A 19,667-nucleotide genomic window follows, 5' to 3' on the forward strand; every position below is an offset into this window, starting at 1 on the left:
GATTTCATTATGGATAGGGTAGCCACGGGACTGAGTTTAGTGCCCAAATCACATATACAAATGCAATTTGTGTCAGGAGTCCCTGGAAGACTGTCCACAGTGGCTACACAAAATCAATATCTGGGAGAAGCTGCAAAAAAAAAAAAAAAAGAAAGAAAGAAAAAGAAAGAAAACCAAAGTTCTTTACCTGGATGGATACTCATGAGCAAGAGGGCATGTGTCAGCTTGTGAGAATATTATAGGCTTTGCTTCTGCTTAGGAAGCTATCAATTAATTGAGAATTTTGGAACAAAGAAAGGCTTCGAAACCATTCCAGATAAATAAAGCAGGAGGTAAAGATAACTATTGGATTGGTATGTGTATATTTGGAACTATTTGCAGAGAGTGTGTGAATGTGAGAGAAAACAAGATAACACAATTTTATGTGCATTGATTCCATGCCAGGTACTCTTCTAAGCACTTCACATGTATTAACTCATTTAATACAAACAACAACCCTATAAGGCAAGTATTACTATTTCCATTTGAAATAAGAGACTCGGATGCAAAGAGGAACTTGATCATGGTCAAATGGCCAGTAAGTGGTGAACTTGGGTTTGTACCTGGGCAACTGACTTTAGAGACAATGTTGTCAGTGTCTGTAGAAGAGATCTGTGTATATTAGGAATAACTGAGAGGCATGTGTGTGTGGTGTGGCTTTTAGACACATAGTGAACACCTACTATATGTCAGGCCCTGTGCCAGGTTGGTTAATAAGGTGATACCAAAATAAATAGGATGACCCAGTCCTGCGTTCATGAAGCTTGCAAGCTGGTGAGAGAACAGGCAGACCTGAAGGTAGATATCCAGGAATTTAATTCAGCTATAAACTCCTTTTACCATTAATTTTGTGTTAGTACTATGTCTGGCCCTGAAAAATAACAAGTAGGACATGATTCAGGCATTTAAGATGCTCAGAGAGTGTCAGAACATGGTGAGTTTTATGATAAACAGATCAAATGTCACATGTCTTTGAATGCTGACTTTGTCATGGTAGAAACTCAAAGCCCACTGTGTTGAGCCCATTGTGTATTACCCCAGCCTCTGACTACTTTGTTTTATCCTTAGAAGGAATGTCCTTAAAATGTGGGTTTTGGTCCTCAGTATCCGCTCCACCTCAGTGACTGGGACTTTTCCAGGCTCCAGGCCACTGGACCTGCCTTATCCTATGTGGGTATCCAGGTTGCTAAGGAACACATCACTTACTGTGTCCCCTATGCCCAACCTCCTCTTCTAGACAAAATTCTCTCACTTACAAGAGCCTGCTATTTGGGGGTAGACACTAATTGGATCAGATATAATCACCTGACATAGAAGAATTAATTCATTGGTTGGTAGTGAAGCATGAAATAGCTTGTCCTGGGAGGGTGAGCTGAATCTATCAAATTTCTTCTTGGAGAATGAAAACTGGAATGACAGAAAGAATGTGTTAGTTGGAGGCAGACAGGGAAACAAGACTTGTTAGGGTAGTAACTTGTTAGGTTAGGTTAGACTTGTTAGGGGCTCTTGCCTAAGAATTCAGGAGGTTGAGTTGGCTGCATTACGGCACTGTTTGCCACCTTGAAGCTGGGATAGCTAACAGTCCCTGGACTTCCCATGTGGGTCCCTGAAAAAAGTCCCAAGATTTGAATGCGTTCCACTGTTTTACTTTCCCTAGAGCCAGGATTGGTGGACTGGACCACACCCTTCCTGTTCTAGTGGGTGGGGAGAGATTAAAGGAGACGCTGTCCTCAGGCCCTCCCTAGGAACCTCTGTTGATTCTTTTGATGAACGTCCTCCTCCTACACACAGGCACATACACATACACACACCATTTCTCCTCCCTCTGCTCCAGCCTCATCCCATGCCTTTCTCTCTTTAACAATTTATACAGGTGGCTAATCTAACAGGTTTATTGGGTGTTCACTCTCCTAAAGGTAGCAAAAGCACTTTAAGAGAGCTGCGTAGGGGTAGAATAACAAAGTATTTATTGAGCATCTACTGTGAGGGAAGGTCCTGCAGAGATCACACTAATGCCCTGCAGGACCTCCGAGACTTGTGAGAGAAATGGCAGACACTCAATTGCATTAGAGGTTGCCAGGAGCTTGGTGGAAAGGACCCAGGGAGGGTAGGTGTGAGTAGATGTTGTGGGCTTATCAAGGAAGGCATGGGGGGGGGGGGTGACAAATGAGCTAAGTCTTTAAAAATAGTAGAGGTTCCTAAAGCAAAAAACAAAAAGAGGCCAGGACATCCTTAGAGATGGGAACAGCATATGCAAATACTTGCAGTTGCAAGAGAACTCAGCTATTCTGAGAACAGCAGAGAGGAAGCTGCAGAGAAGGGCAGGAGAGTTTGTAAAGGGACTTTGATAGCCCCCTGAGGAGGCTGCCTTTTCCTGAGTGTTGTTGACTGACTTGCAGCAGGGGGTGGCCTGGGCAAGTTTGGTGATAGTTTGGGGCCTGAATCAGGGGAGGGCTCCTAGTGGCAGGAGCCATAGCAAAGTTCTGTGGAGCTGCTGAAAGTTTATAAACAGGGACTGATTTAATCAGAGATGGTGTGTGTGTACCTCTTCCCAGGGAGGCAGGGTGTCTGAGCAGGTGGCTTGAAGTCGGCCAGACCCGGGTCCAATCCCCATTCTGTCATAGCCTGAATATGTGGCTCTGGGGAAGTTTGGTCACTTCTCAGAGGTTTAGTGTTTTTTTTTTTTTTTTTAATCTGTAAGTTGAAAGAGGAGCCTTGGAAATATCAATTGTGAAAGGCATTGGCATATTTCTTGGTATATTTTAAATGCCATTCATATGCTGCTCATTATTTATTGGTTAATTATAAGGAGGTGAAGCTGTATGAGTGAGTGAGTGTATGAGTGTTTGTGCTCATAGATGAAGGAGGTTTTGTGCAATATTGTGGGTGAGCCTGAGGGTAACTGGGATCCAGCTGTAAGTGGAAACACTCTACTGAAAAGCCTGATTCTCATTCTCCATGAAACTTGAAACCACCTGCTCTCTCAAGACGATCTCGTAGACAGGTGGGGCTGACACCATGCTGCCTCAAGTTCTCTTCATTTAGCCAAAGCCTCCGGTGTGAGCAGATATGTAGACATTCTCCACACTTTCATCACTATAACCTCAAGATTCTTTCAGAGACACAGTGCCTCTCAGGAAAGAACTAACCCTGGGGGTGCCTCTGTCCGATGCCCCACTTTCCTGATCTTCTCCTGCCTTCATATTCTGGTGAGGGAGCTCAGATTCCACCCTGAGAGCTGGCCTCATCTCTCCCACTCTCTTTTCTCCTACTCACTCCATGCCCACAAGGCTCTCCCAGTATCTCCGTTTGGCTTGTGTTGAATGATGTGCTCCTTTCTTCTTCCATCAGGGCCTGTCTTCCGTTACTGTGCCTCCTTCCTGCACATTTGTTCCTGCTCACTTCACCCAGCTGAGCCACACTCACCTTTAATGCCCCACACGTGCATCTCATCCGTCCCAGAGGCCTTTCCTAGCCCTTTCGCCTGACAGTCTGGCCAGCTTACTCTAACCCTCACAGCACCCTGCTTTTCCCCCTCAGCACGTGTAGTTGCTTATATAATCAGTTTTGTGATTTTTAAATAGCTGTCATTCTCCATAGATCAGCGCTTGTCAACATATGGTGAGTTAGCTCCCAGGAGACACTCGGCAACATCTGCAGACAGTTTTGGTCGTCACAAGTGGTGGGTGGTATTTGTAGTTAGAGATATTGCCACATGCCCTGTAATATACAAGAGTGGCCCTCTCCCAACAAAGAATTTTCTGGCTCAAAATGTCAATAATGCCATAGTTGAAAAATCCAACCACACATAGAGGGCTTGACATGGAGAGGGATGTTGGCTAGTATGTTCAGGTCCTCGTGTCCTGCACTGGACCACATGCGCATTGAGCAGTTTGTAACTGATGCTCAATAAGTATCTGTGGACTAATAGGCACATATACCCTTGTGTCTGTCTTGTGAGCAAACCTGTGGTCATACAGACCTCGCTGTCAATGCTCATGGCTATTTTTCTGTATATAGGATCCCACACCCTTAGATTATGATTCTAATGCAAATATATACATAACATGCACACACCTCCTTCTACCTAATGTGTGATTTACCTCTTCCTCATCAAGCAAGGCCTCTTACCACCTTCCACCTACCCCTACACCAACCCCACCCCACACGCACATGAGTTACCTACGTGTGAATATGTGCACCTGCCCAGGGAGCTGGCATACTCACACCCACCTGTACGTTTTCTCATGAGACACGTCAGTGCTGCAGCAGAAGCTTTCTATTTTATATCCCATAAAACAGGCTCAAAACAACAGGCCTGCGCAGATGCACAAGAACACATACCCTAGTACAGAAGACCAGAAGGCAAGGCTGGGGGTGGCGGAGGCCCAGTGCACTTAGCAAAGCCTCCCTGTGGCTCCCTGTAAGCCATGGGACTGTGAAAATGCATGCCATTAAAACTAGATCTGAAACCAGACTTCAAGCAGTGGTAGCAAATCCAACTCCTATACCCCCCCACCTGACTCCCCCCCATCCACACACTCTCTCTTTCTTAGAACATACAGCTTTACAATTTTTAAAAAAAACTCAAACTTTAGAAATAATTTTAATCAACATCATGCCAGTGTGGGCTGAGGGTGAAATAGGATATTAATGCTTTTATCTCTGCTGGGGACATGACTAACTTCACCACTGATTCCATTCGAAGTTGCACCCCAGGTGTGTTCCCATAGCATTTCTGCATTAAGCAGCTGCGAGACCAGGTCTCACATCTTTTATTATCTCAGCAAAGCTGCACACTCGGAGTGGTGGGGCTGTAATGAAAAGATCCAATACCCCATTAGCACAGCTAAATATTTGACTTCTAAACTCAAGTGGAAAATGAAACTCAGAGCCTGGAGAGGAGCAGGGAAAGGGTTGCAATGTCAGGGAACCCAACCACAATTCCTTTCTTTTCTCAGCACTTCACAGTTAACAAAACCTTGCAGATGTGGTTTTTCACTGAACTTCTACACCTGTTTAGGCATCACCATCTCTACTTCATAGTGAGGGAACTGGGGCTTGGAGAGGTGAAGTGACTTGTCCAGACCCCAGGTGGCCCACCTCCAGGCAGTCACGGTCTCTCAATGCCATGGGAGCCTTTGACCCATGTTGGTTCCCTTTTCTTCCCCACCCTCTGGCCCAAACTTTCAGTGTTATACTGAGAGTTTTCTAAACAGGAAACATGATTTCAGTTTCTTATTTGGAGAAACCTATCCTTCTTCTCCTTTTGCCTTTCTTCTCTGCTTCCTTTCCCACAACAACAAAAAATATGGAACCCCCAATCCCTGCCCACATAATACATGCCAGTCCTGTGCTGGATGCTTGGGAAGGAGCAGTGAGTAGACTGATGCCCTCCCTGTCATCAAGGAGCCTCCCATCTATGAGGGGACTCAAGGGGGCAAGTTATGGGTGTCTTCCTAAGAAAAGAACATCAAAGCTGAAATTCAACTGGAAATCGGCCATGAGAAGGGAGGGAGGGTACACAGAGAAACAACATGTGTAAATGCTCAAAAATGTAAGGGCACATGCTGACTGGCATCACAGAGAGCAGTTCATTGTGTCTGGAAGGGGAAACCAGAAATAAATTGTCCAGCAAAGTAGGCAGTGGCTAAATCTTCAAGGGGTTAATACAGGTGAGCGTTGCTGGAAGCACTGGGAAAGGACAGGGCTTTCTCAAGTTTTACTGTGTAAACTATCACTCAAGGAATGCAGGTTCTGATTTGCTAGGTCTGGCATGGAACCTGCGATTCTGCTTTCTAACACGGTCTCAGGTGATGCCCGAGGTGTGGTCCACTGACCTTGCTGGGTAAGAAGGCCTAGATCTGTGCTGACTTGGGGGCCATAGTCACATGTAGCTAAAGAGTGACTGAAATGTGGCTGGTTCAAATGGCGATGCAACCTGAGTGCTACTACACATCCATTCCAACTACTGTGTTAGAAAAGAGAGTGTAAAAATACCGTTAGTAATTTTTCTATTGTTCACATGTTGAAATAATATTTTGATGTTGGATTAAATAAAATAGGTCATTAAGGTGAAGTTCACATGCTTTTACTTTTTGAATGTGGCTATAAAATATTAATTATATACTATTAATTACGTGCTTTATATATTGCTTTAAATATTGCTTTAAATAAAATGATTAAGATCGATTCTACCTGTTTCTTTTTACTTTTCTAAATGTGGGTCCTAGGAAATTTTAGGTCATATCATGTGACTTAAATATGTGGCTCACATCATTTTTTTTACTGGACTGCACCTTTCTGGTCTTCTCTGCCACGGTTTATTTGCTCACTGTTTTTTTTAATACGTGGGGCAGCTGCCAGCCCTGAGACCTGTCTCCACTGCTCCCCTGCTTAGAAGGGACTCCTAATTATAAATATTAGCCAACTTGCTCATCAGAAATTGTCAGTTTACCTTGAGCAGAGTTTCCTAGTTTTGAAATCATGGAGGAACTGATGACCTAACCCTAATTGGTTCTGATTTAAATACTACCTGCCAGGGAATCCTAATGTGCATTCAAGATTCAATACACGAAAGGAAACAGATTTAATACATTCTTGGTTTGTAAGTGATTAAAACAAGGCTCAGAGATAGATGTTTAGTTAAGGTCACACAGCAATCCAGGTGTATTGATTTTCATCACTGATCAATCGCTCCTTTGTAGCTTAGTGTGAATGTCATTCATCCTGGAGTAGCCAGTGTTTCTCCTTCAGTGGTATTTGCATTTGAATACCTTTATCATCCGCGGAGAGAACTGTAGCAGATGGGCTCCTGAAGAGGTAGAAAAATACCTCCTATGACCACCACCTCTAACAGGCAGTGGGGGGCCAAGGCCATATGCCAAGTGGATAAATGCCCACATAGTGTTCACACACACACATACACACAGTTAACCCACACAGAGGTGACTTGTTGTATAACTTCATTTGTAATTTATGTAAAAAAGCCACCCCAAACCTGGGGTCCTTCATGAACATGAGGCTGCCGGTTGAAAGGCCCATTGGGCCCCGATCACAAGCCCCGCCTGGGACTCCTCACAGGCTGCCACCTGGTTTGCCAAATCCCTGTTTTGGTTACAGCTCATCCCCAAAGCTGGTGTCTATGGACTGAACAAGAATTCCCCTGTTTCCTTGGGTGATCCCTGAGGGATCATGTTAATTACTATCTGCTAAGGAATGTCCCTGGGTCCCCAGGCAGCTGTGGTGACAGCACAGCCCTCAGGCCTTCCCTTGAAGGCCTTCCCCTTCCCCTTCTCTGGGAGTGATGTTTTAAAGTTTGACACAGTGTATTTAGAGGCCTCTTCATTAATTTGAATTTTCCCTAAACACCCTTCTGGGCAGGAGTGGGTTTTGGAGAAATGTTGTCTAATGACTCTTAATAAATCAGAAGGTTGAGGCTGACACCTGATGGACCATTTTGCACCTGGGCTTCGTCATCCCAGTTCCGTAATATTCTAGACCTGGGAAGGGCTTTTGATGTCATCCTGTTCAATCCCCTTCTTGCATGGATGGGGGGACCTTGGCCCAAAGGTGAGGTGACTTAGGCAAGTCTACAAAGGCAATGGCAGGGCAGGAAAGACTGTCCACTCACTGGCCTTCCACTTGCCTTCATGACCACTTGATGCAGTGTTGTTAACATAAAATCCGAGCAAAGGTGACTTCAGCATTCTTCAACTGACCGGAGAAGCCAGCAGGAGCAAAGCAGGACTCTGACGTTCAACCTGTTTAAATTCAGCATGAGTTTATAAGTGCAGCTGGAGTTGTGATTTCCAGTGCTTTCCCTGCCCCCATTCATGCAAGAAGGGGATTGAATGCAATGACTTCAAAAGCCCTTCCCAGGTCTGGAATTTTATGGAACTGGAATGAAGTCTAGGAATAAAATGTCCCATCAAATATCAGCCTCAAACAACCTTCTGATTTACTAATTTATTAGACAACATTTCTCCAAACCTCTCACCTGTTGCAACTTTAATTCTTGAAGGACTTTTTTCCTCACTGCTTTATCTCTGTAACACCTCTGTCCCATAGAAAGATAATGTGAGTCACATCTGCTGGCCACATTTGTAATCTTGAATTTTCTAGTAGCCACTTGAAAAAAGTAAAAAGAAACAGGTGACTATGATTTTGGTACTGTATTTTATTTGAATGAATATATCCAAAATGTTATTTCAACATGTAGTCAAATAGTATTAATGAGAGACTTTGCTTTATTATTTTTCTTTTGAAAAATATATTTTTATTTATTTTTAGAGAGAGAAGAAGGGAGGGAGAAAGAGAGAGAGGGAAGAAGTGAAATGTGAGGGAAATATTGATTGGTTGTCTCTCACACACCCTCAACCAGAGACCTGGCTTACAGCTCAGTCATGTGCCCTGACCAGGAATTGAACTGGTGACCCTTCAGTTCACAGGCCAGTGCCCAATCTATGGAGCCACACCAGCCAGGACACTTTGTTTTTCTTCATATTAAGTATTTGAGATCCAGTGTGTATTTTGTATTTACTGCACAATTCAGCATAGGGTGGCTTCATTTCAGTGTATCAAAGCCACATACGTCTAGTGGCTACCATATGAGACAGTTCAACTTCAGTGCTTAGAAAAGTGCCTGACACATAGTAGGAACTCAAAAAAGTATTTATGAATGAAAAACAGATTGGAAGAGCCATCTCCTAAATCAGCTAACACAGTGAGCTAGTATCAAAGAAGGGAAATCAAAGCCAGAGAATGACAGTGACTTTTTCTGCAGTAGTTCAATTAGCTGCCTTCCTCCAGGACTAGGAAGGAAGTCCAGAGTCCAGACAGGGAGCAGGCCCAGCCTACCCTTGACCATGGTTCCCCAATGCTCAGCATAACCCCTGACATATACCAGGTGTCCAGGAAATGTGTGTTGAGGGAAATGTCACCTCACTAATTGGTAAGAGAGCAGAGTAGAGAACCTGGGGCTCCTGCCTCCTGCCTGGGGCATTCTTCTCTGTACCCTGCTGTCATGAAAATTGATTTATATTCAGGACCTGGGAGAGTGCATAACAATTGCATCAAGGACATGCTAGTGGGGTGCGGATGCTGAGGCCATGATTACTGTTTAAATTTCATTGTGAATAGGTGTCCAGTGGACACAGCTGGAACTCATTGTGTCGGGATCTGAATTTGCCTGCAGTAGGGATGCTGGATGCCATTTACATAGCAGAAGACAGGCGCCTGCTCCTCTGTTTCTTTTAAACAAACATATGCTTTGGGATGTGCCTGGAGCTCACTGGACTCCAAACTTGCACTCTTCATCCCCAGGGTGTCAGAGTGAAAGAAGCATACCTCTGAGATTCCCTACCCCTTCGACATGACATCAGGTATCTCAGTTCTCCCCATCCTTCGAGGACCAGCCCACGGCGATGCCAGTCACCCCTTCCCAGGCTGCCCTGTGCAGCCAGGAACACTCTCTTCCCCCTCTGCCGTGACAGAGCCGCCGTCACATCTCTCCACCTGCTCTCAGTGCTCTCCACCTGTCTCACAGCAAGACTGCACCGCACAGCAGATGTCGTCTCTTAGGATCAGACACCACATAACCCTAGTCCGAGTTCAAAGGGACCTTGTGAGTCTTCTAAAGCAGCTTCCCAAACTTCAGGGGTTTGCACATCGCCTCAAGTTCTTTGTTGTTGCTGTTGTTCACTCCCAGTGATTTATCCTCTTTCAATCTTTCTGCCTGCTGAAGTTAAATGAGTTTTTAAAAGAAAACAGTCATATCTTTGAAAAAAGCATGGTGTGCACATTACATATATTCTCCATATAAAAAAATTAACACAGCTATTTTACTATCATCAAAATAGAGTGAATATTCACCTGTGGCTCTGAGTCTCTGTGCATCTCCTGCAACCAGCTGTGCCCACAACCACTGACCCACGGCTACTTGTAAAACATTTCTTTTCTAGGGCCCCACCCTCATTAGTGAGAAAACTGAGTGTCAGCTAGGGGCTGGCTGTGTCCCCAGGCAGGTCTCACAGGATGTTGATGGCAAGACCGGCTCAGACCTCAGACCTGCTGGCTCTAGACCAGACGTCCATCAGCATATGTTTCTTCAGCTGTGCAGCTAGTGCCGAACTCCATGCCACTGGTGCTTTAAGAAAACAAGGACTTTCAAGTCATAGGTTCAGATCCCAGTTGTACTTTTGCAGCTGCTTGAGTTTACACCAAGCGCTTAATCCTCCCTGGTGCACGTTCCTCCTGGAAATGGAGATGCTGCACATCTTAGAGTTGAGGAAATGCTTGCATTTTGACGTGGCTGACTCCAGACCCTGCTTCACACGCCACCCAGGCGTTGTCCAGTATGAATAAAAGCATGATGCCCAGGCCCTTTTACATTTTATAGTGGCTGCATTAAAGAAGGAACAGGTGAAATATATTTTATTTAACCCATTGTATTCAAAATACTCTCATTTCAACATGTAAGAATACAAAACTCTTAATAAAATAATTTCCCTTTTTCACATTAAATTTTCCAAATCCAGTGTGTGTTTTATACTTCATGCATATCTCAATACAAAGCGTAAATTTTCATAAAAAACTTGACCCAGATTTAGATTTCATAAAAGTTATATAATTGAAAAAGTTGATTCTTAAACCCGGGTTTTCCAAATACACCGAAAATTGTTTCTTTAGCAATTTTTGAGTATCAGCTTTTAAGTGGAAATTTAAGTGATGTACAATTAAATAGAATGAAAAACTGAATTTCTCATCACGCTGGTGGTATTTCCAGCTCTCGGTAACCTCATGTAGCCAGCCACTACCATGTCAGACTGCACAGGCCTAGCATTTTGCCTTGTTTTCACACTTACTCTCTTGTAAACGTAGTCATTACCTGTATGTTGAGTTTAAACGTCTTCAAAACACTTGCACCTGTGATGGTTGGTTTGCTCATCACAGCCACTGAAGAGACAAGCTGGATGGATGTTAATATCCCCGCTGTAGAAATGGCAGAAATAACGCTCAGAGAGGCTCGGTGGCTGTCACACAAGCAGTAAATCACGGAGCCAGGTCTGGAGTTCAGGGTTGCCAATTTCCTGAACAGGGCTCTGCTCAGAATCCTTAATGAAAATCCCAAATTCACCTACATCTCAACAGCAGTTAGATTTAAAGACCAGCCTATCAAATTTATTTCTTTAAAATACCTGCTTTATCACATAGTTGGTGTCATGTATTAATAGTTTGTGCCTGCTTTTTTTTTTTAAGCTAAAGAGAAGGGAGATGAGTTTATTGCCAAAATGCTGAACTAATTAATTCTGCTGTAGAATCACTTCGAAGCCACATTTTAGCAGGTATATTATTTAAGCATCAGATAACTGATTTGTTAATAACTCTTTTCTTCCTCCAGTGAGTATAATTTTCTTTTCGGGGTTCAAAAAGGTAAATGTTTCACAGCACAGAGGTCTGATTGTGGTGTTCAGTCTTTGCTAAGGTTTATTCTTCTCCGAGGTTTTCTGGTTTTCTTTCTCTTTTCTTTCTTTCCCCCAGGTTGCAGGGTGTGTGGGAGTACTAATCTATATAGGATCATTTTTTTTCCTTCTTCTCTGTTTGTGTTCTTTGACTGTTTTCTCTTGCCAAGGCAAATACAATAATAACATCTTACTTTCTAAAGCTCTTTTCATCCTGATCGAGTTCCGAGCACCACAGAATGCATTGCATTTCAAAACTTATGGAAATGCAGTCTTACAGGTTACAAATTTAGACAACATGAAAAGTCAGACACACAGGGCCCTTGAAGCACATTAATTCACTCACAACATGCCCTGTCCTCCGAGCAGCTACAATTAATCGTCTCTGAGCTAAGCTAAAGGTAGCACAGACCCTGTTAAGAGAAAGGGAATGGTGTTTATTTATGTGTCTCCATTTCTGTGTGATTATTGAGAGCCCATGCCGATCTGCTGGGTTTAAACCAGCAACACGAAGAGGAGCTTGTGCTCTCACTGCAGTTTTGCAGACAAATCCGGCATTCGCATCTTTTTAAAACTCCTGTTCCTTCTCTCCAACATGGACTGAGGAATCCATGTTGCTTTTACAGACTGTGGGAAGGCTGCCTGTAGCAATTTAGAAAACTACACCCCAATGCCTACCACCTTGTGTGAAAGTCCTACTTAAATAATTCCAAACTATGGATCCCAAACTATGGATACCTCTCGCCCACACTGCCCAACCTGACACCTTAGCTGCCTCCATTCTCTTGCCCTGTCCACACTGAGATTTCTGTCTGGAGCTAGCTCCTTTCTGACTCTAGGCCCTCTTCTTGCCCTGTACTCCTATTGGCACTTCTGTTTTGGGCTTCTTCAAATCTCCCAAGTCCTCGGTCAAATAACACCTTCTCAAATGGGCTTGTTCTGTCCATCTGAAAAAATGTTATCATGTTTTTCTGTATTGTTTCTCTTGCAAATCTTCACTCTGTGCTTTCTTGTTTTTTTTTTTAAAATTTGTATAATTGTGTAATGTTTAGTGCTCTCCCTCAGAGCGCAATTTTAGCCATAAAATTGAATGTGGATTGAAATCTGCAGAAGGCTCTCCTCAGATGCATCACCCTTACAAGAGAGAAGTCTGAGGGTACACACAGAGGGCTTTACTTACTGCAAATGTTGTGTTTGGGGCTCAGGAGTGATTTCTAAACTATCATTCATGCTAGAAAGTACTTTAAAGAAGAGCAACTGTCTTCATGTCTCCTCCAGCTCATGGATGGAGAATATCTCTGCTCAGCTGGTCAGATTGATCAGAAAATGTGGCAGGACTTTGACTCATTAACTTCTCTTTCCAACTACTTGACATTATTCTCTTTGGGAGCATCTTACTCAGTGCCCATGTTTAAGTTAATTTTCTTTTAACTGTATATAATGGAAAGGGAACTAAAGGCCTCAACATAAATCCCTTTTAACTCTACCTTGGTTCGATATCAAGATGCAAGGTTGAGCCTGTACTCTGCTACAGCCACATGCCCTTTTGGGGAGAGGGAAATGGAGGTGAGGAAATAGAGACAATTTACCATTTTCAGTGTCAGAACTTTCAAAGTTCCTTCAGACCTATTGTCTCATCTCATCCTCAGATCAAGCTAGAATAGAGGTTATCATCTGCACTTTTCAGCTGAAGTCTGGGGAACACAGGACAGTAAAAACTCATTTGGAAAGATTGTTGGGTTGCTATAGATGCAAAAGGGATGTGTGCATGTGTGTGTGTGTTTTGTGTGGGTTTCAACCTAAGTGTTTACTTGGACCTATTGGTAGTATCTGTGGGAACAGCTGTTAGGAAGGACTGAGGCTGTGTCAGAGTTTAGCCGGAAAGTGTGATGATTGATTGATAATGTCTGTCTGGGACATGGCATGGTTACTGATAAAAAGGCAGAATACACGCCATATAATTTAGAAACTTGGTAAATTATAAGTTCTAAAGTACTAGCTACCTGTATAATCTGGATTTGGAGTCATCGAAAATGGCTCCAGATGAGCCATGAATTCTTTTTTGTTAAAGATTTTTATTTATATTTAGAGAGGGGGAAGGGAAAGAGAAAGAATGGGAGAGAAACATAAATGTGTAGTTACCTCTTGCACGCTCCCCACTGGGGACCTGGCCCACAACCCAGGCATGTGCCCTGACTGAGAATTGAGCCTGCGACCCTTTGGTTCGTAGGCTGGCACTCAGTCCACTGAGCCACACCAGCCAGGGCTAGACACATGGATTCTATTTCTAACTCCTCTAGTCATGAGCAGTGTCATCTTCAAAAGGTCATTTTCTTCTCAAAGGTCATTATGAGTCTTTAAAATTTGAATATTGTAGTAGATGATTGCTAATGTTTTATCTAGCTGAATAAATAGCCAGTGATTTTATAAAAAGTTTATAATGACTATATTATTAAAACATGCACACTCATATAATAGCTCATTCGATCCTGAGATACCAGTACATTTTCCTCTTGTTTACTTGTATAGATACTTGAGTAGGGTATTTACTTATATAAACAATGTAACTATGTAAAATGCCAATATTGATTCATTTTGTGGGAGATTTAAACCATGTCGTGTGTTTCCTTTGGAAGCAGCCAGATTCTCATTCTTTCTTATTCTTCATGGTGACAACGATTGACCAACTCAGTACATTCTGTGTACTGAACATATGCTGATGATTATGAAAGTGGCCCAGTATAGAATCAGAGAAGCAAACTCACACAAAAAGAAGATCCAAAGACTCTAGAGTTCTTGAAGTTAGAAATACATTTTTCTCCTTCCTGTGACAAAAATAAAATAACGTCATCACGGAAAGATTAGGACCTGCAGAGAAGAAACTGCTGGCTTGAGTGTGGAGTACCCATTTGCAGGAACTACATCTTCCTTGCCACCCATTGTATCTCCAGTGATTTGTAGAATGTCGGAACTAGTTAGTAAATTGGTTTCTGAATATGTGATTAAAGAAGTGAGTGGCAGTGAAAAAAAGACAAAAAGCACAGCTAACACTGAACCACAGAAGACAATCACTGTTAATATGAAGTGTACCTCCACCTCCACTTTTTACTGACAACCATATAGGTGATTGTCTTTTTAAATCCGCTTTATTGAGGTGTAAGTCACATGCAACAGTAGTCATCAAGTTAAAGTATATAGTTCAATGAATTTTGACAAATGTCTACAATTGTGCGACCACTTCCATAATCAAGGTTGGAATATTTTCTTCACTCCTAAAAAATCCCTTGTGATACTTTGTAGTCGATCTCCATTGCTCACCTGGGTCCCTTTCAACCACTGAGCTGCTTTCAAAGTCGTTTGGAATCCAACAGTGTATATAGGCTTTTATGTCTGGCTTCTTTCACATAGCATAAAGCTTTTGAGATTCATGTTGTTGGGTATCGTTAGTTTGTTCCAGATCCATTTTTATGGTCATATAACAATTTGTTTATCCACTCACCAGGTGATGGACATACACCTTTTTAGTTTTGCCAATTGTTATGAAGCTCTTAACATTCCTGTAGAAGTCTTTATGTGGATATACGTTTTTCTTTCCCTTGGGTAAATATCTAGGAATGGAAATGCAGAGTTAAATTTTAACTACACATGAAATTGCAGGGTGGTTGGGTCATTTTTCATTTCCAGCAGCAGTATGTGAGAGCAAAACTTGCTGTTGTCATTCTTAATTTTAGTCATTCTAAACAGGCATGTGGAAGTATCTCATTGTGGTTTAAATTTGTATTTATCTAATATCTAACAATGTTAAGCATCTTTTCCTCTGCTTATTTTGCCATTTGTATATTATTTTTGATGAAGTATCAGTTCAGATTATTTCTTTTTTCTTTGGTTTTTCTTTAAATCTACTGCTTGTCTTTTTTGTTATGGAGTTGAATGGGTTATTTATATATGCTGGTTATAAGCCCTTTATCAGTTATAAACTTATCATGTATTTTCCCAGTGTGTAATTTTCCTTTTTATTTTCATTACAATATCTTTTGAGGAGCAAAGTTTAATTTTGATGAGGTCCTATTTGAAATTTCTCTGTAATTTCTCCTTTTGGTATCCCAATAGTCATCTGTTTTTGCCCTAACCCAAGGTCACAAAGATTTCCATATATATTATCTTTTAGAATTAGTTTTTAGCTCTTACATTTAACTTTATGATCTATTTTGAGTTCACTTTTTGTGACTGGTGAGGTAAGGGTTGAGGTTCATTTTTTTAATATGTGCATATCTGATTGTGCCAGCACCATTTGTTCCAAAGGATAATACCTTTCTCCATTGAATTTCCTTGGCTCTTTTGTCAAAAATCAATTAACCAATTATGTTTGAATCCATTTCTGATATTTTGTTCTGTTCCATTGATTTATATGTTATTCTTTCTCCAAAACAACCCTGTCTTAATTCTGTGGTTTTATAATAAGCCTTCTAATCAGGTAGTTTAAGTCTTCCAACTTTGTTATTTTTTCAAAATTGTTTTGATAATTCCAGGTTGCTTACATTTTCATACATATATTTTATAATCAACTTTTTGAGTTCTACAGAAAGTACTTATTGGGATGTTTATTGGGACTTACATGCATGTACTGGTTAGTTTAGGAGAATTGACAGCTTAAAATATTAAATTTTCTGATTCATGAAGATGGTACACATCTCAATTTATTCACATGTTTTGAAAAAATGTAGCAATATTTTTAAATATTCAGTGCACATATATTGCCATATGTTATATTTATCTCAGAGTGCTCATGCTTTTTAATTCCATTAAAATCATAGATATATTTTTTATTTCACTTTCTAATTGTTTATCCCTGGTATGAGAAAAACTACTTTTTGCACATTCATCTGGTATAATACACTTTTGCTTAACTCACTTCTCAGGTACAGTAGCTTTATAACAGGTTTAACAGAAGAGGGGGTGGGGGTTTTATACACAATCATGTCATCTGCAAATGAAGAAACAAAGATAGCTTATTATTTTTAAATCTTGCCTAATGGCACACTATAAGATCTCCAATATAATAATGACTAATAGTAATGAGAATAAACATGCTTCCTTGGTTTCTGGCCTTTTGGGGAATACATTCAGTCTTTTACCATTGAATAAGCTATTGAGTTGGCCAAAATGTCTGTTACGTTTTTTACGTACTATGGCTCTAGTAGTGCTAAATTGTCTTTAACTTCACTTGGAACAGTTTTGTTAGATTATATTGTGACAGCTGTCACATCACTGTGCATTAAAAAAATCAAAATTGGCAAATTTTTGTGCAGTCATTTTGATATTGAAGATAGGAGAAAATATGCAACATCTTTAGCATATTATGCTTTATTATTTCAAGAAAGGTAAAAAGGGAACTGAAATGCAAAAAAAGATTTGTGCCGTGTATGGAAAATGTGCTGTGACTGATGGAACATGTCAAAAGTGGTTTGCAAACTTTCTTGGTACTATTGACCTTTTGGGCAAATAATTCTTTGCTGGGGGGGGCAGTTTTATGCATTAGAAGATATTTAGCAGCACCCCTGTCCTCTACCCATTAGAAGCCAATAGCAGAAGATAGCCAACATACTCAAAATATCCAAGTCAATAAAGTTGTTGGTGAAAATGAAAAATGTGTCTTTATTTCATGGAAAAAAACTAAACTGACTTTTTGGCCAACCTGATAATACCATAGGATTTTTGTAAATGCCCTTTATCTGACTAAGAATTTTATTCCTTATTTGCTGACAGTTTCTTTTTATTATTGACAAATGTTGAAGTTTTTCAAATATTTGTTCTGCATTGATTGAAATAATCATATAGATTTTCTTGTTAGTCTATTGCTATGGTGGATAACATCAATAGCATTTTGAATGTTGTTATATTCTAAACAACTTGTCTGACCTTTGTCCCTGATTCTCGGAATGGAATGTCTAAACCTAAACCTGTGTAATTTCCTCATTGATCGGAGTGTCTCATTATTCATGGTGAGTCTCTAGGATCAAGCCTGAGTTTACACTAACGAGGTGATTGTGGTGGTTCCCTAGATAGTTTCAGGTGGGAGGCTGGCCTTGACAGAAAGACCAACCATGTTATTAGAAGTTGGAAGCAGATGATATCAGGCTGACTTCTGGGGAGGAGACAGTGGTTGGAGATGGGATTCAGTCACATCACCAATAATCCAATGAGTCATGCCTGCATAATAAAAACTCTGGATACCAGAATTCAGTTGAAATTCCTGATTAATTAGCACATTGATGTGCCAGGTAGATGACATGTCCTGTTTTAATAGAGGGAGGACGTGGAATTTCCATGTTCAGCACCTTTCCAAATCTGATCCTAGAGGTCGCTTACTTTGGCTGGTCCTGATTTGTATCCTTTAAAATAAAACTATAATCAGAAGCATAGAACTGTACTGAGTTCTGTGAGTCATTCCAGCGAATTATTGAACCCGAGGGGAGGGTATAAAACCCTGCATTTGCACCCAGTTTGTTAGAAGTGCAGCTAGCCTGGGAACCTTGCAATTTGTGGCAAAAGTCTTGGCAGTCTTGTTGAGAGGACTGTGCTCTTAACTTGTAAAGCATGTGCCAGTGACAGCTGTCAGTGTCCGGATGGCTTTGCACTATTACTAATTTTGTACCTTTGTGCAAACCAACTTTGAATTCCTGAAAATAAAATTTCAGTTATTCATAAAGATTTGCCCTTTTATGCTATCACTCAATTGATTTCATTCATTTTTATTAAATAATTTTTATCTATATTTATGAGATATAGTCTATATTTTCCTTTTTCTGTATTTTTTCATGGTCTGATATTAGGGTGGTGCTGTATTCATATAACAGGAAGTATTATTTCTTTTTGCATTTACCTGAAGTATTTATGTGGAATTGGTATTATTTTTGACTGTGAATATTTGGATGAAGTCACCTGGGCCTGAAATTTTTTTGTAGGGAGTTTTCTCAGTATGAATCTATAAACTTTAATAGATATCATGTTCCAGTTACCTGTTTCTTGTTCAGTGAGCCTTGGTAGTTAATGACTTTCAAATCCTTCATACATTTCATCTTAGCTGTCAAAATTTTTGTCACAAAGTTGTTTGTGATATGATAGTCTCTTATTATTCATTGAATGCCTATGGAGTTTATAAGGATGTCTCCTTTTTCAATCCTGATGTTGGTTGTTTGTGTCCTTCTCTATCCTTATTAAATATAGCTAAGTTCTGTCAAATTTTGATCTTTCCCAAGAATCAAATTTGTGTTTCATTGATTTTTGCAATTACTTGCCTGCTTTTTTTCAGTATTTAACTTTTAACTTCAATGTGCAAAATGCATTTTTATTTCTTTGATTTCCATTCTTATGGGTGTTTCTTTTTTTCTTTACTTACATTACGTTTAATTTGATCTTCTTTTTCTAGTTTTTAATGTTGTGTTGACTTGTGACTTCTTTTCTAAAATAAGAATATAATCCTGCAAATTGTGTAAGCACTGGTTTACTTGAAAGCCACAGTTTTGTGGTGTTGCATTTAATCTACTCTCAATTCAAAATGTTTTCTATTTCCTTTTGTGATTTCTTCTTGCACGCATGGATTACTCAGATGTGTGTGGTTTAATTTCAAATAGTTTAGGATTTTCCCAAAACCATTTGTGTTTTCCGGCTTCTAGCTGAATTCTATTTTGATCCGAACATGTATGTACTCTGTAAGTTTTTGATCATTTTAAACTTATGTAGATGTAAGGGGTTCTTAGAATGCTGTCGACCACGACCTGTTTACTGGGGAGAAGACGGCCTCTGCTGTTGTCCTGTCCCTTTTCCAGGTCTGCTTTATTTTGTTATTAATGTGGTTACTGTTCTTTCTTTACTTTCCTAACTTTTATTCTCATTAATTGAGCATTTTCTGTGATTCTATTTTATCTGTACTATTTGTTCACCTGTTAACTCTCTTTTTGTTTATTTTAGTGGTTGGTATTATAGTCTACCTTCAAGTAATATCCTACTGAGTTGCATATTGTATAAAAACTCTACAATACCATACTTTCATTTCTCTTATTTCGGCTTTTATGCTGCTGTTTTCATGCATTTTTACTTCTACACATGTTACAAACCCCACAAAACACTGCTAGCATGTTCTGTTTTAAAAAGACAACTACCATT

General features: G+C 40.6%; 1 protein-coding gene across 5 annotated transcripts in view; it reads left to right on the plus strand.

Moving 5' to 3' along the window:
* BRINP1 (BMP/retinoic acid inducible neural specific 1) overlaps positions 1–19,667 on the plus strand; it is a 491,421-nt gene that overhangs the window by 286,036 nt on the left and 185,718 nt on the right. The window lies entirely within an intron of this gene.

This window comes from Artibeus jamaicensis, unplaced genomic scaffold (genome assembly GCF_021234435.1).
Source record: "Artibeus jamaicensis isolate MK-2021 breed Jamaican fruit bat unplaced genomic scaffold, CSHL_Jam_final scaffold_1964, whole genome shotgun sequence".
Lineage (NCBI taxonomy): Eukaryota > Metazoa > Chordata > Mammalia > Chiroptera > Phyllostomidae > Artibeus > Artibeus jamaicensis.